This window comes from Danio rerio, chromosome 10 (genome assembly GCF_049306965.1).
Source record: "Danio rerio strain Tuebingen ecotype United States chromosome 10, GRCz12tu, whole genome shotgun sequence".
In the NCBI taxonomy this organism is placed as follows: Eukaryota; Metazoa; Chordata; class Actinopteri; order Cypriniformes; family Danionidae; genus Danio; species Danio rerio.
The window spans coordinates 40911251-40925517 of record NC_133185.1 but is presented as its reverse complement, the minus strand read 5'-3'; the positions used below and the strand labels follow the sequence as shown (position 1 = coordinate 40925517).

General features: G+C 33.5%; 1 protein-coding gene and 1 long non-coding RNA gene across 9 annotated transcripts in view; one reads left to right on the top strand and one right to left on the bottom strand.

The window, feature by feature from the left end:
* The window catches only part of rtn4rl1a (reticulon 4 receptor-like 1a), a 235371-nt gene that overhangs the window by 66363 nt on the left and 154741 nt on the right, over positions 1-14267 (bottom strand). The window lies entirely within an intron of this gene.
* Positions 1-14267, top strand: part of LOC141376432 (uncharacterized) — a 251223-nt gene that overhangs the window by 166934 nt on the left and 70022 nt on the right. For all 8 annotated transcript variants that reach the window (XR_012386473.1, XR_012386472.1, XR_012386468.1 and 5 more), the window contains one exon: positions 4919-5187. This is a non-coding gene — a long non-coding RNA (uncharacterized lncRNA). The remainder of the gene's footprint in view (positions 1-4918; positions 5188-14267) is intronic.

Here is a 14267-nt window from a genome sequence, read left to right as displayed (position 1 = left end):
AACAGTAAGTCATTACTTTCTGATGGTTTGACAGTTTATTTAGACATCTCTATTCTCAAGCAGCAGATGTTTAGGAAATTTGTTTACGTTTCATTTTTTTTACGCTAGATACCATCTAAGAACTCCTCAGATTCATTTCTTGGAGTTTATAATGATGAAGCCCTTGTGATAGCGATGAAAGCTGCACTCAATTTCCACGTGTCTGTGTTCCTGATAAAATGTTAATTTCCTTCCTAAAGCTTTTGCCTTCATTATCAAACCATTTGTCATTGCCGTTTCTCATTGACTTGATGTCTCATTCTCTGGATGTTTCACTCCCTCACACTGCCTATTTTTATCTTCTTATCTTTTCTTTCACCTTCTCACTGTTCTCTCTACTGTATCTTTTCCCACTTCTTCTCCCCTTTCATCTGCGCGCTCACACCAACCCATCCCTTATTATGACCAGCCTGCCTCTATTAGACCTTAAAACCCCTTTGTAATAAGAATTCAGTTGTCAGAGCCAGATTACGAGCGAGTGGAGCTCTCATCCAGGTCACCATCTCAGACTTGAGCGATCAAACAGAAGCTCTTCGCTGTAGACAGATGGGTGAAAGCACACAGGGGAAAGCACCTCAGACCTGAGATCAGATTAGCGTGTCAGGATAAGGAACCGGCTCCCTTTTTTTCCAGAGGCTAAATCGCTCACTCGTCGATCCCCCAGAGGTTGTAGGCGTTCTCCATAAATGCTTGACGACACGAGTAAGCAAATGTTGCTGTTTGTGTAGGAGGGACGATATCGAAATACTAATGTGCGGTTTAGTCTTATTCTCTCTCTCAAGCATGAGCTGTTGCCAATAGTATTTCGACACACTGTAGATGGCACTCCAGAGCCTCTGAGGCGGTCCACGGGACGCCCCCCAGAGTCCCGGCACGGTGCTACCAGCCAAATCTGCCATGCTTATAGGGATTGTGCTGGGTATAAATGCCACATCGAGAAAGGTGTTTACACAGATACTTTAATTCTAACCTAAAAGCTTTTACACAGAAGTCACAATCATAGACCGTGATGCTTGGTTAATGAATTATTTTGTAGTGTGTTGGGCTTGCTGAAGTGTTGTGAGTGTTTGTTGCATTGTTTGAGGTTCTAGGGTGTTATGGATGCAGCTGTGCTCTCTGTGTTTGTTGCATTATGTTCTGGGGTGCGTTTCCCAAACAACAACGTAACTCTCGGCTGAACTTTCATAGTACGATGCATCATTTTGAAAAAGAATGATGTAGTGACGAGTGTTTCCCAAAGCCTGTAGTTTCTCTGTCGTAGATTCCTCATTTGAACCACGTTGGATATAACGTAAAACACCCATAATGATGCTCTAAACGGGGTGGTAACAACTTTTTTAGAGAAGAACCCCATAATTTATTTGTGCAAATTAAATTGTTTTACACGCACATGCATAAAAAAAAATCCAATATTAGTTTTTGTAAAAACATGCAAAAACACACTTTTCATATAAAATGATATATGTGTAAACGGCTCATATAGGACCTGTGTTTCAAATATTACTGAGAGCATGAATATTCTATTATTAAACATAAAATCACTTACAAAAGCTACCACCTATTCTAATATAATATATATAAATCATATAAATAAATTAATAAATAAATAATGAGGCTATTTATTAGGACATGAAATTTTATATTTATTATTTATTAAAAAATAAAAGAAAATCATACTTTAATAATAATATTAATAATATTAATCATGATGACGATTATCATTATTATTGTTAATGTTATTAAAAATACAGGAAATATCATCGCTCATTTGTTTGGAGTGTTTTTTTGGATTTTGGATTTTTACACGTGCTATATTGTTGCTGTGTGGTTGCTAGAGTGTTTTCATATGTTTTTGTAAGTACTTTGGTAAGATCAAGCATTTCCTAAGGGTGTCTGAGGGTTTAGGTTGTTGTTTAGAACTCCTAAATGATTCCTAAATTGGTCTATATATTTATTTTTAAGCAGGGTAGATGCTAGTTATGCTAGTAGTCTGACGTTTGTGGTATCTTCTCTTTCCTTGTCTGTCTGACTTTTTTCAATTTATCATCCACCAGGTGAAAATGATAGGCCTTGTCACTTAGAAAAGATAACAGCACATGTCTCCTCAACAAGCCATACAATTTACGGCATCATTCACGCCTTTAGCACAACATGCTAACAGCTAGTGGTTTTTCCAGGAGTGTTCTCCATCCCCCTCTAAAAGTCGTTCCAGCTTTCCTTTTTAAAGTGTCTAGATGTAGAACATGTGGTCATCCATCAGTGCTTCAAGGGGACCTTCAGATATCAGATAATAAAGCTCAGAGCTTTAGAAGGAGGAGAAAGATTTATAGCACACTCTATGAGAGTGCGACAGAGTGCTGTAGGTGTCAGCAGGTAAAGGATGTGTATTGAATCTGTAGAAAAAAGTACTGTGATGTCACCGTGCTACTATGATGTTTACTGTGATGTACAGTTGAAGTCAGAGATATTAGCTCCCATGTTTACCCCCCCCCCCCCCCTAATTTCTGTTTAACTGAGAGATTTTTTTCATCACATTTCTAAACATAATAGTTTTAATAAGCCATTTCTTATAACTGATTTATTTTATCTTTGCTATGATGACAGTAAATAATATTTGACTAGATATTTTTTAAGACACTTCTATACAGCTTAATGTGACATTTAAAGGCTTAACTTGTTAACTAGGCAGGTTAGGGTTAATGGGTAAAATAAAACAAATAAGACTTTCTCCAGAAGGGCTTATAATTCTGACTTTAACTGTGTATGATAGAGCCATATTACTGACCACAGTATTTACATGATGTATATAGGAAAACACTGCATTAATCATTTTCTTAGGGTTCTTGTTTTGTTTTAGTTGACTCAAAATGAAAATTCACTTATTAACTACTTAGCTTTAAGTAGTTATAAACCTTTGAGTTTATTTTTTAGAAGATACTTTGAAGAAAGCTGAAAATCTGTAACCACTGACTGAAAAATAATTAGGCTACTATGACAGTCAAAAGCTATGTTTCCATCCACCTATTTTTATGCAAAAAATAAAGGATGTGCATAACTGAGTTGGATGAACTTTTGGTCCCACTTTATATTAAGTGTCCTTAACTACTATGTACTTACATCAAAAAAATAAAAAAAATAAATAAATACAATGTACTCACTGTGTTTATAATGTATTTGAGAACACTTGTGGTGCTTTTGAGTTGGGATAGAGGTTGGGTTATGGACAGGTTTGGTGGTATGGGTAGGTGTAAGGGATGGTCAACAGTGTATTTCCAAATGTAATTACAAAAGTTAATTGCAGTTGTAACTATATACATGTATTTAATCAAGCCTAAGTACACAGTAAATACATGTATTTACACAATAAGTACATTGTAACAAACTATTAATTCCTGTGTAAGTACATATTAGTACATATAAGGCCACTTAATATAAAGTGGGACCAAACTTTATCTTGGATAGGAAAAAATCCTCATAACCTATGATGGAAACACTTTAACCAAACAAATTCCAGTATTCTCATTAAAAAATGTCATGGGATTTTGTTATAAGAGACCATATGATGATGAAAATGTGTGTGAATAGACTAACCAGCAGGATGAGCACACTGTAAAACATCTGAAATGTTGTTTTGGTCATTCTAAAACGCCTTAACCATTTGGGTATTAGAGTTATTATATTATTAATGACCTCCAGAACTGCCAAGAGCATCTGTGCTCCACGTCTCACGCCTCCAAACGCCACCACGCGTTTCGTTGCTTATCAGCATTGTCTTCTGAGGTGCAAGTCATTTATTAAATAAGGAAAAGATTCATGCAGATTCTCCTACCTCTGTAAATTCAGTTTTTACTTTTGATAATTGGCGCCAGTTAATCAGGAAGTGACTATTTGCATCTCTTATATGTGATATTCCAGTTTTGCACATAAATTTCATTTGTATCTTCGGATGGAAACTTAGCTACCGGTTACAGGTTTACAACTTTCTACAAAATATCTTCTTTACATTTTTAGAACAAGTAAATGGGCGAGTAAATGATGACAGTTTTCAATTTTGTGTGAACTATCCTTTTATAACATGCCTTAACCAAAACTACAAACAGGGATTAGATTATGTTTATATGCATGTATGTATTTATATACATTTTCAATGTATTTGAAGGTAAATTTTGATTTTCTTTTTTACCTTCTTTTTCTGATTTTGATTCTGCACCCTTCTGCATAATGCAAAAAAGCCCCCCGGACATGAAGGCATGTAGGTAGTGTTTTTATATCTATGTAGTAAATAATTTTTCAACATTTTAATCCTTTATTTTTTCATATGTAAGACATTTGTGTATTGCTGTATAGACGCATAACTAATGCGCACTGCACTGGACTTTGGAGCAGTTTTTACTTGGTCAATGATGCAGTCTGTTTTAGTTTCTCATAATAGCAACGCACCAACAATGCGCCTTAACACACCTCTATTTTAGACCAGCACACCCATGAGTCCACAAAGTGGCACAAATTAATTTACTATTTAAACAATGTGGTGAAAAAACATGAACATTACAGTTGCACTGGTCTAAAAATAGCAACAAATCGTGCCAAACATGTCTTGCGCCTTACTGCGCTTGGTGTATAATCTTAACCTTGCCCTTAATCTTACAAATAAAATAATAGAAAATTATAATGGTATAATTTATGATAACATAACTAGAACATGCCTTGACAATACAGTAATGTTTGGGGGATTTATGAACTATTAACAGTTTCTCTGTAAAGAACAGTATGCCATTCTTCTACTATGACATTGCAATGATTGACAATGAAATCAGGGTATGATTTACCCTTGCTTGGTTATATCGTTCTCTCAGTACCCGTCTGTTTTTCCTCTCAGATTGACCATCTCTTGAGGACAAAAGGGGCAGGTGACATTTCCACCCGTGCTGGCAGCTGCTGCCGGGCACACACTGACTGACAGCAGCTGTAATGGGCATTTCAAGGTGGCATTTTCCTTTCTGTCTCACCGGCTTAAGAGCGGATAAAAGAAAAGAGAAGAAATATGAAGAAAAGCAAGTTTATAAATGACGTGGCATCATGATGCTCACTGTTCGGCTTGCAGCCCATACACGCCATCAGCGGCAGTAATCTCTTCTTAACAGTAAGGTAAATAAAAGCACAATCACTTTTTTTTCTATCTGAGTTTTACCACAGGGTTTGTGACCTTTCATGCAGTTTTGAAGCACTGACGTTCAACTAAATACTGTAAATACAGTGAAAAGTGTGTTGGAGATCCAAGAAAGTTACGTTTTTTGCTGAATGTTGCATTCATGTTCTTAGTTGTTGTTACATCCTGCATGTTTACAGACCAACAATTAAAAACTAGTGCAAATGGAAAGTCTAAACGGCCCAAAAACCTAGTGTACTAAAGTACTAGTGGCGATGAAAACCAGTTGCGTTGTCGACACACTCTTGCATTCACACACTAAGGCCGATTTCATTAATTCATTCTCCTTTGGCTTAAGTACTTTATTAACCACTTTAAGTCACCACTGCAGAATGAACCGCCAACTTATCCAGCATATGTTTTACACAGCGGATACTATTCCGGCTGTAACTCAATACAGGGAAACACCCATACACTCTCACATTCACACTCATGCGCTTTAGTTAGATTGAATAAGCTAAATTGGCTGTAGTGTGTGTCTTTGGACTGTGGGGGAAACCGGAGCACCCGGAGGAAACCCATGCCATCATGAGGAGAACATGCAAACTCCACACAGAAATGCCAACTGACCCAGCCGGGGTTCGAATCAGCGACCTTGCTGTGAGGTCATAGTACTAACCACTGAGCCACCGTGTCGCTCCTGATTTACTGTACATTTTAAGGTGAAAATTTTGTAATGTGTACATGGAACATCGTCTGGGTTATAGCACCTAACTGCAATTTTAGTTTCCCTAAATTGGATAATAAAGTTGAGTCTGATATTAAATTTAATATAGTACTTGGAAAATGTAGCATGCGTAATTTAGATGTACTTTCCTTCAGTAGAACATAAATAATATATATATATATATATATATATATATATATACATACACACACACACACACATATATATATATATATACACACACATATATATATATATATATATATATATATATATATATGTATATATATATATGTATATATATATATATATATATATATATGTATGTATATATATAAATATGTATGTATATATATATATATATATATATATATATATATGTATGTATATATATATATATGTATGTATATATATGTATGTATATATATATATATATGTATGTATATATATAATATATATATAAATATATATATATATATATATATATATATATATATATATATATATATATATATATATTTTTTTTTTTTTTTTTTTGCTAAAACTGTGGTTCTTTGTGGTTGTACTGTTTACTGGTGCTATGTATCTTAATACTATGGCTCCAAAATACTGGCGGTGCCACTGTAGTTTGTAAACGGTAGTATCATCATTATTGTTTTATCTACAATAGATAATGTTGAATGTGGAAAAGTCACTAAAATGCTCACATGTTTGTGCAACAACAAACCATTTTATTTTAATCGTCTGTGGAGCCCTTTATGGTTGCAAGTGGCTGATGTGTTCTGACGTTTCAAACGCACATCTGAATCGGTTCATTTCTGTTCCTCTCAATATGATTTAGTAGCAACGACAATCGCGACAATCTTTTAAAAAGAACGACTTACAAAGTGAAATTTGAAATTACATAACCTGATAAGACTGAAAAACTAAGATAGATAAACCCAAAATAGCAACAGGAAACACTGAAACAATTTTTGACCACATCATATAGTCTAATTTTGTTGCAAAATGCTATTTTTGTGACACATTTCATTTGGTAAAATTTGTATCTTTATTTTTATGTATTTTTTGTAGGTCGGTTATCTACAAAAGAAACACAAAGACTAAATACTAAAAATTTTAGGTGAAGTGATGTGGAAATAATACTTTTTTCAATAATAAGCGAATTATTAATTAAATTCAAGACCTATAATAACATGTAAGATATAGTATTTCTTACAATTTTCCTTATAATCCGAGTTATGAATAACAGTCCTTGGTATCATGATACTTCAGCTGGTATAGAATCATAAGAATATTTAATGGTATTGTGAAAACCCTAATTTGTGATTCTTATAATAAAACTCTGAAAAAGAGTGTGAGCAAGTAAAGTTGAAGTCAGAATTATTATACCCCCTAAATTATTAACCCCCTGTTTATTTTTCCACCATTTTATGCTGAAAGGAGAGCAGATTTTTTTCATCACATTTCTAAACATAATAGTTTTAACAACTTATTTCTAATAACTGATTTATTTTATCTTTACCATGATGACAGTAAATAATATTTTACTAGATATTTTTAAAGACGCCTCTATACAGCTTTAAGTAACATTTAATGCTTAACTAGGTTAATTAAGTTAACTAGGCAGGTTAGGGTAATTAGACAAGTTATTGTATAACAATTGTTTGTTCTGTAGACTATCGAAACAAAATATTGCTTAAATAGGGAAATATTTTTTACATTAAAATGGTTTTTAAAAAATTAAAAACTGCTTTTATTCTAGCCTAAATAAAACAAATAAGACTTTCTCCAGAAGAAAAAATAATATCAGACATACTGTGAAAATTTCCTTGCTCTGTTAAACATCATTTGGGAAATAATTTTTAAAAATAATAATAATAATTCAAAGGGGGGCTAATAATTCTAATTGCAACTAAGTAAGCAAGCAAGTAGAAAAAAATCAAGAAAATTGCTACATGTGATACTTCACTATATACTGGAAATGGAAATTGTTTGATGTAAATATGTCAGTGTTACTCAAACTATTTTTAACTAAAAATAAAATTTAAAAAAATCACAATAAATGTAAAACTATAACCAACTGAAACTAACAACAGTGAGGGAAAAACTGAAATAAAAAATAATTATCAAAAGCAATGGCTGTTTTCAGAATTAATAAGCAGTACTGATTATGTGACACAAAATCTGACCTGCAGTTCAGAAAAGACCTGTAGATGGCGCTTTTACAGACAATTGCATTTTCTTTATTTGCCAAAAATGTAAATATTTTTTTATTTGTATTTTATTATAATAAGTTATAAGTTGCATTTGTATTTTTTTGAGTGTAGCGTCTGTTCAAACTATTATTTTGCTTTTGTTGTGTGGTTATCACAAGAGTTACCATAACTATCGTTAACGCTACTTTGTTTGTCAACACTGGACATGTTCTGTTTACTCTGCTAAACTAAAATTACTAAAACTAAAAACATATCAAAACTAGATATAAATGTTTGTTCAAAAAATTAAAGCTAAACTAAAACAAGCAAAACCATTAATGAAAGGAACTAAAACTAAACCAAAATGTACGGCAAATTCAAAAATAGTTTTGAAATAATCATAATAACCTTTGTGTGTGTGTGTGTGTGTGTGTGTGTGTGTGTTCATGATCATATTTGGAAATACATTATGGTTATTAAATATGACAGAATATTTATTTCTATCCCTTTAAGGAACTTCACCTTCATTTTCACAGCCAGTACATCAAATGAGCAAACTCATCTTAATTATGAAACTGTGCCGTGATGAGTCTGAAAGGGAAGCAGAGCGTTGGCTAATTTTCAAAGCCCCGTTTGCGTGATATTTAAGCAATCATCATCTTGTTTTGGTCGGCCATCACTGCTGTAGGTGTGTGTGACATCAAAAGCGCTGCTGGAAAAGGATTTTGATCTGGAACGTGTGATATAATCATGTCTGAGCTATATCTGGCAAGATAGCATCTCGTAACGTTCTGCGCATCAGCCGTGCTCATACATAATGAACCCACAGTGGAGAATTGCAGACACTCTTAAAAATGACTGGCCCTGCTGAGAGATTTTTTAAAAAAGGGACACGGAGGAGGGGGGACGGAAAATGTGTTGATGGACAACACCAATAGGAAACACAAAACAGGCCCTCTTTGATGCATATGTTCTCCACGGGACACCGGCTTTTCAGATTTCTCCTTATTAATTACTTGGAAGCTTTGTGGTTTCCAAAAGGAACAGAACAAAAGAAATGGGTGATAATTATTAAGGGCTAACAGGTCCAAAACACCCTGAAGACACCAAACGTAACGCACAGTCCTACAGAAACACCACCTGCTGAGAGGTGCATGTAGATTAAAACCATGAAAGCTGCATTTGTAACCCTGAAGGATTCTTTGAATATGTTACGCTTTGAAATGGTTGTTTTTTTGGGGGGGAGGGGGGTTTAGTTATTATTTGTTCACTTGAAGGACAGTTCACCTCAAAAATAAGCCATTTACTCAACCTCAATTGATTCTAAACCTCCTTTGAACTGTTTAACACAGAGTAGATATTTTGAAGAATGTTTAAAATTGGTAGCCGTTTGATGCCTTTAGTAGAAAATAATGATCAAATATTTTGAAAGTCACTGTTATCCCATTTTTATTCGTCAAAAATGTCCTCTTTTATTTGTTCAGTTTAAGAATATTCAGCTTGAAAACGAACCATTTACTCAACCTCAAGTGATTTCAAGCCCCTTTTGAACTGTTGAACACAAAGATGTTTTGAAGAATGTTCAAAATCGGCAGCCAATTATGACTTTAGTAAAAAAAAAAAAAAATACTAGGAAAGTTACCGTTACCCAGTTTTCATTCATCAAAACATCTTATTTTTTCATTTAAAGGATAGTTCACCTCAAGTATGAACCACTTTCTAAACCTCAAGTGGTTTTAAGCCATATTTGGACTGTTGAACACAAAGTAGATATTTTGAAGAAGGTTCAAAATCAGTAGGCATTGATGTCTATAGTAACAAAAAATATAGTATAATGTAATGTAATGTGTATTTATATAGCGCATTTAATGTGTATGGCCATACACCCAAAGCGCTTCACAATCATGAGGGGGGTCTCTCCACACCACCACCGGTGTGCAGCATCCACTTGGATGATGCGACGGCAGCCACAGGACAACGGCACCAGTGTGCTCACCACACACCAGCTATTGGTGGAGTGGAGAGACGGTGATAGAGCCAATTCGGTGGAAGGGGGTGTTTGGGAGGCCTTGATCGTAAAATTCGATAGAGGGAATTTGGCCAGGACACCGGGGTTACACCCCTGCTCTTTCACGAGAAGTGCCATGGGATTTTTAATGACCACAGAGAGTCAGGACCTCGATTTAATGTCGCATCCGAAAGACGGCGCCCACTGACAGTGTAGTGTCCCCTTCACTTTTACTGGGGCATTAGGACTCACACAGACCACAGGTTGAGCACCCCCTGCTGGCCTCACTAACACCACTTCCAAAATCAACCTAGTGTTCCCTAGTGGTCTCCCATCCAGGTACTAACCAGGCTCAGCCCTGCTTAGCTTCAGTGAGTAACCGGTCTTGGGCAGCAGGGTGATATGGCTGTGTCATCAGTTATTGTTTTTCATTCCTCAAAGTAGTTTGTTTTATGTTATTTGTTCATTTAAAGGATAGTTCACCTCACTGTTAAACACAAAAATATTTTGAAGACAGTTGAAAATCAGGTGCCATTTGATGTCTTTTTAGTAAAAAAAAATTATTGATAAAATATTATGGAAGTCAATTGTACCTGGTTTTCATTCATCAAAAATATCTTTTATGTTATTTGTTCACTTTAAGAATAGTTCACTTGAAATATGAAGCATTTACAGTACTCAACCTCAAGTGGTTTCAAGCCACTCTTGAACTGTTGAACACAAAATAGATGTTTTAAAGAATGTTTAAAATCGATCACTGTTATCCGGTTTTCATTGGTCAAAAATAACTTCTTTTATGTTATTTGTTCTCTTAAAGGATAGCTTAACTCAAAAATGAACCCTTTACTCAGTGGTTCTATAGCCAGTTGTGAACTGTTGAACACAAAGTGGAAATTTTGAAAAATGTTAAATAATTAAAAATAAATAAATAATTAAAATACTATGAAAGTCGTTATTACTGTTTTCATTCATCAAAATATCTTCCTATGTTATTTATTTACTTAAAAGATAGTTCACCTAAAAAATAAACCATTTACTCAACCTCATAATTCTTGAACTGTCTCGAAGATATTTTGTAGAATGTTCACAATCGGTAGCCATTTTGGGCCCTATCATACACCCGGCGCACAAGGCGTGGCGCAATAGTCTTTTGGTAGTTTCAGCTTGGCGCAAGAGTCGTTTTGAGGCGTTGCGCTACGCTGTTTAAATAGCAAATGCATTAGCGCTCATTTGTGCGCCCATAGGCATTTTGGTCTAAAAAGGAAGGCGTTCTGAGGCGGACCGCTGGCGCGTTGCTATTTTGAGAAACTATAATAGATTTTTCATTAGACCAAAACTAACCCGGTCTAAACTCCGACGCAGAGTTGCGCCACGCTTACGCACTGCTTAATACGCACAAAAGAGCAATAGGCAAATATCTTTACACATGAAAAAAATTAAATATTAAGGATATATATATAGTATATAATAAGAATAGATATAGAATATAAATATAAAGGATTAAAATATTACAAAACATATTATTTTCTAGACTACATAAATATGAAAAACCACTGCTTTTATGTCTTCTTCATCTCGGGAGGCTTTTTCAGTTCATTCATAACAATTTGCTTTTGTATAATGTTATTATCATTAGCAGTATTATTTATTATATCCATATTTATATTTGTTTTATTAAAAACAAGCTTAGATTTGCCCACCTGTCAGGTTTTAGACCATATGGAGCACATCATGTGTTTTAGGATATAACTCAGGTTTTTGAGCACATTTTGTTATTATTATGCATTTATTCATTTGCTGGAAATTAGAACTGAATTTAGAAATAGTTTTGAAACAAATCTTTGCGCTTAACAAACAAAAGTGTTTATTTATAGACTAATTGATGTCTGTGCGTAAAGGTTTCCCTATCCAAGAGCGAATGTGAAAGTAGTTCCATTATCTCTCATTCTCACGCAGTAAATGCTCTGTTTAACAGTTTTCTGTTAAATAACTGTTCACTATTTGCTTGTAAAATGCTCATTTTTTCCACTTAGACTTACTTTACGTCCTGTAAATAGCGAATGTGCTCTTGGCACGACGCAACTGACTATTAAAGGGAATGGGAGAAGAGACTCTAATTGGTTTATTCTCAAAACACTCCTGTAACTCATTAAGAAAATAAAGTCAACCCTTTTAGACCATGCGCCATGACGCAAGGCAGATTTCCCGTCCTTAAATTAGCAAAAACACGTCCTAACATGCCCTGAAAGCATTTGCGCCCTGCGTTTTGCCCTCTGCGCATGGACTGTCAAAATAGAGCCCTTTATGTCTTTAGTTAAAAATAATAATAAAACACAATGAAAGTCACTATGTTACCCAGTTTTCACTCGTCAAAAACATCTTCTTTGCTCACTTTAGGAATAGTTCACCGTATGAATCAAGCCACTTTGAACTGTTGAACACAAAGTAAATATTTTGAAGAAAGTTCAAAATCTATAGCCATTGATGTCTTTAGTGAAAAGAGAAATACTATGAGTTAATAGTTACAAAGATAAAAGAAATCAGTTATTAAAAATGAGTAATTAAAACTGTTTAGAAATGTGTTGCAGAAATCTTCTCTTCGTTAAACATAATTTAAAAAACAGGAGGGCAAATAAATCTGACTTCAACTGTATATTAAACTAAAAGTTTCAAATGAAGTTTTAAACATGCAATAATTAAAATATTCGTATGGAAACACGGCTATTTAAATATTTTCCCCTTAAAATGACAATGATGAGCTCATATGGGGCTCCGGATATTTAATGCCTCGCTTTCAGCAAATGCGCTTGCTCGTCAAAATTCATGAGATTTAATTAAATGCACTTCTTTAACTGTCTGCTAACGGTGCTAAAAGCGATCCAGTGTATTGCTCAAATCCTGCACGTGTCAAAACTGAGCAGTAATGAGTTTGTGAGTGATGAAGGTCACTGTTTCTCATAACGCTGAAGGTTATCGTGTCGTCTTAAGGGTTTATGGTTGTGTAAATGTTTGTGTGCGTGCGTGTGTATGTTTGGATATTAATAGCTCGCTCTCTCAGTCTCTGTTGTGTTGTGTTTCTCCCCAAGGCCTGCGATGTGCTTTTTTCTGTTATTAACTGTAGAGAGTGTGTCTCTGTCGTCTTTGGGCTCCACCAGCTAATGAAGATGGATGGCACAGGCAAGATATATTTTAAATATCAGTGAGTGTGTGTTGGATGTCCTACAGGTATGAATGCTAAACATATGGAAGCCCTTGGGGTCCCAATTTAACTACCGCAGGAGGGAGTCAAGACAATTTAGTGGGTGTGTGTATGTGTGTGCGTGTACAAAATGTGTGTGAATGGTTGTTTGCTTTATTAATTTATTTTGATCTATTCTAATTGAGATTATAATATGAATTTTAACTATTATAATTATTAAACTTTTCGTCTTTTATTGGATCAATTGCATGCACACAATTATTCACAAACTGTTAATAATGAATTATTTAAATTAATAAATAACTGAAATTATTTAATTTAAAAATATATTATATAAAATGTTTATGGTTGACATAAGTGGAACATTCTGTTATATTATTAATTTATTTTTAAATCAACAATAATAATAAAAATTATATATGGTCAATATATGGTTATATAGACAAATGTATGATAAATAATATATAAAATAATAATGTCTAATAAATTATTATTATTATTATTATTATTATTATTATTATTATTGTTGTTGTTGTTGTTGTTATATTTATTCATTTTATTATTATTATTATTATTATTATTAATGTTATACTTATTACTATTATTTTTTATTTATTATGATTATTATTATTATATTTTATTATTAGTAGTATTGTTGTTGTTGTTGTTGTTATTTATTATTATTGTTTCTTATAATAATTATTATTATTTCTATTATCATTATTTCTATTATTATTATTTTATTATTATTTTTAATATTATTAATATTATTATTAACATTTTATTAGTGTTCCTTTATTATTATTATTATTATTATTATATATTTTTCTTATTATTATTATTTTGTCATCATCATCTTTCTGTTGTGACTTTTGTAATAATAATAATAATAATAATAATAATAATTATAATTATAGTATTTATAATATTTGTTTAATTTTACAGAC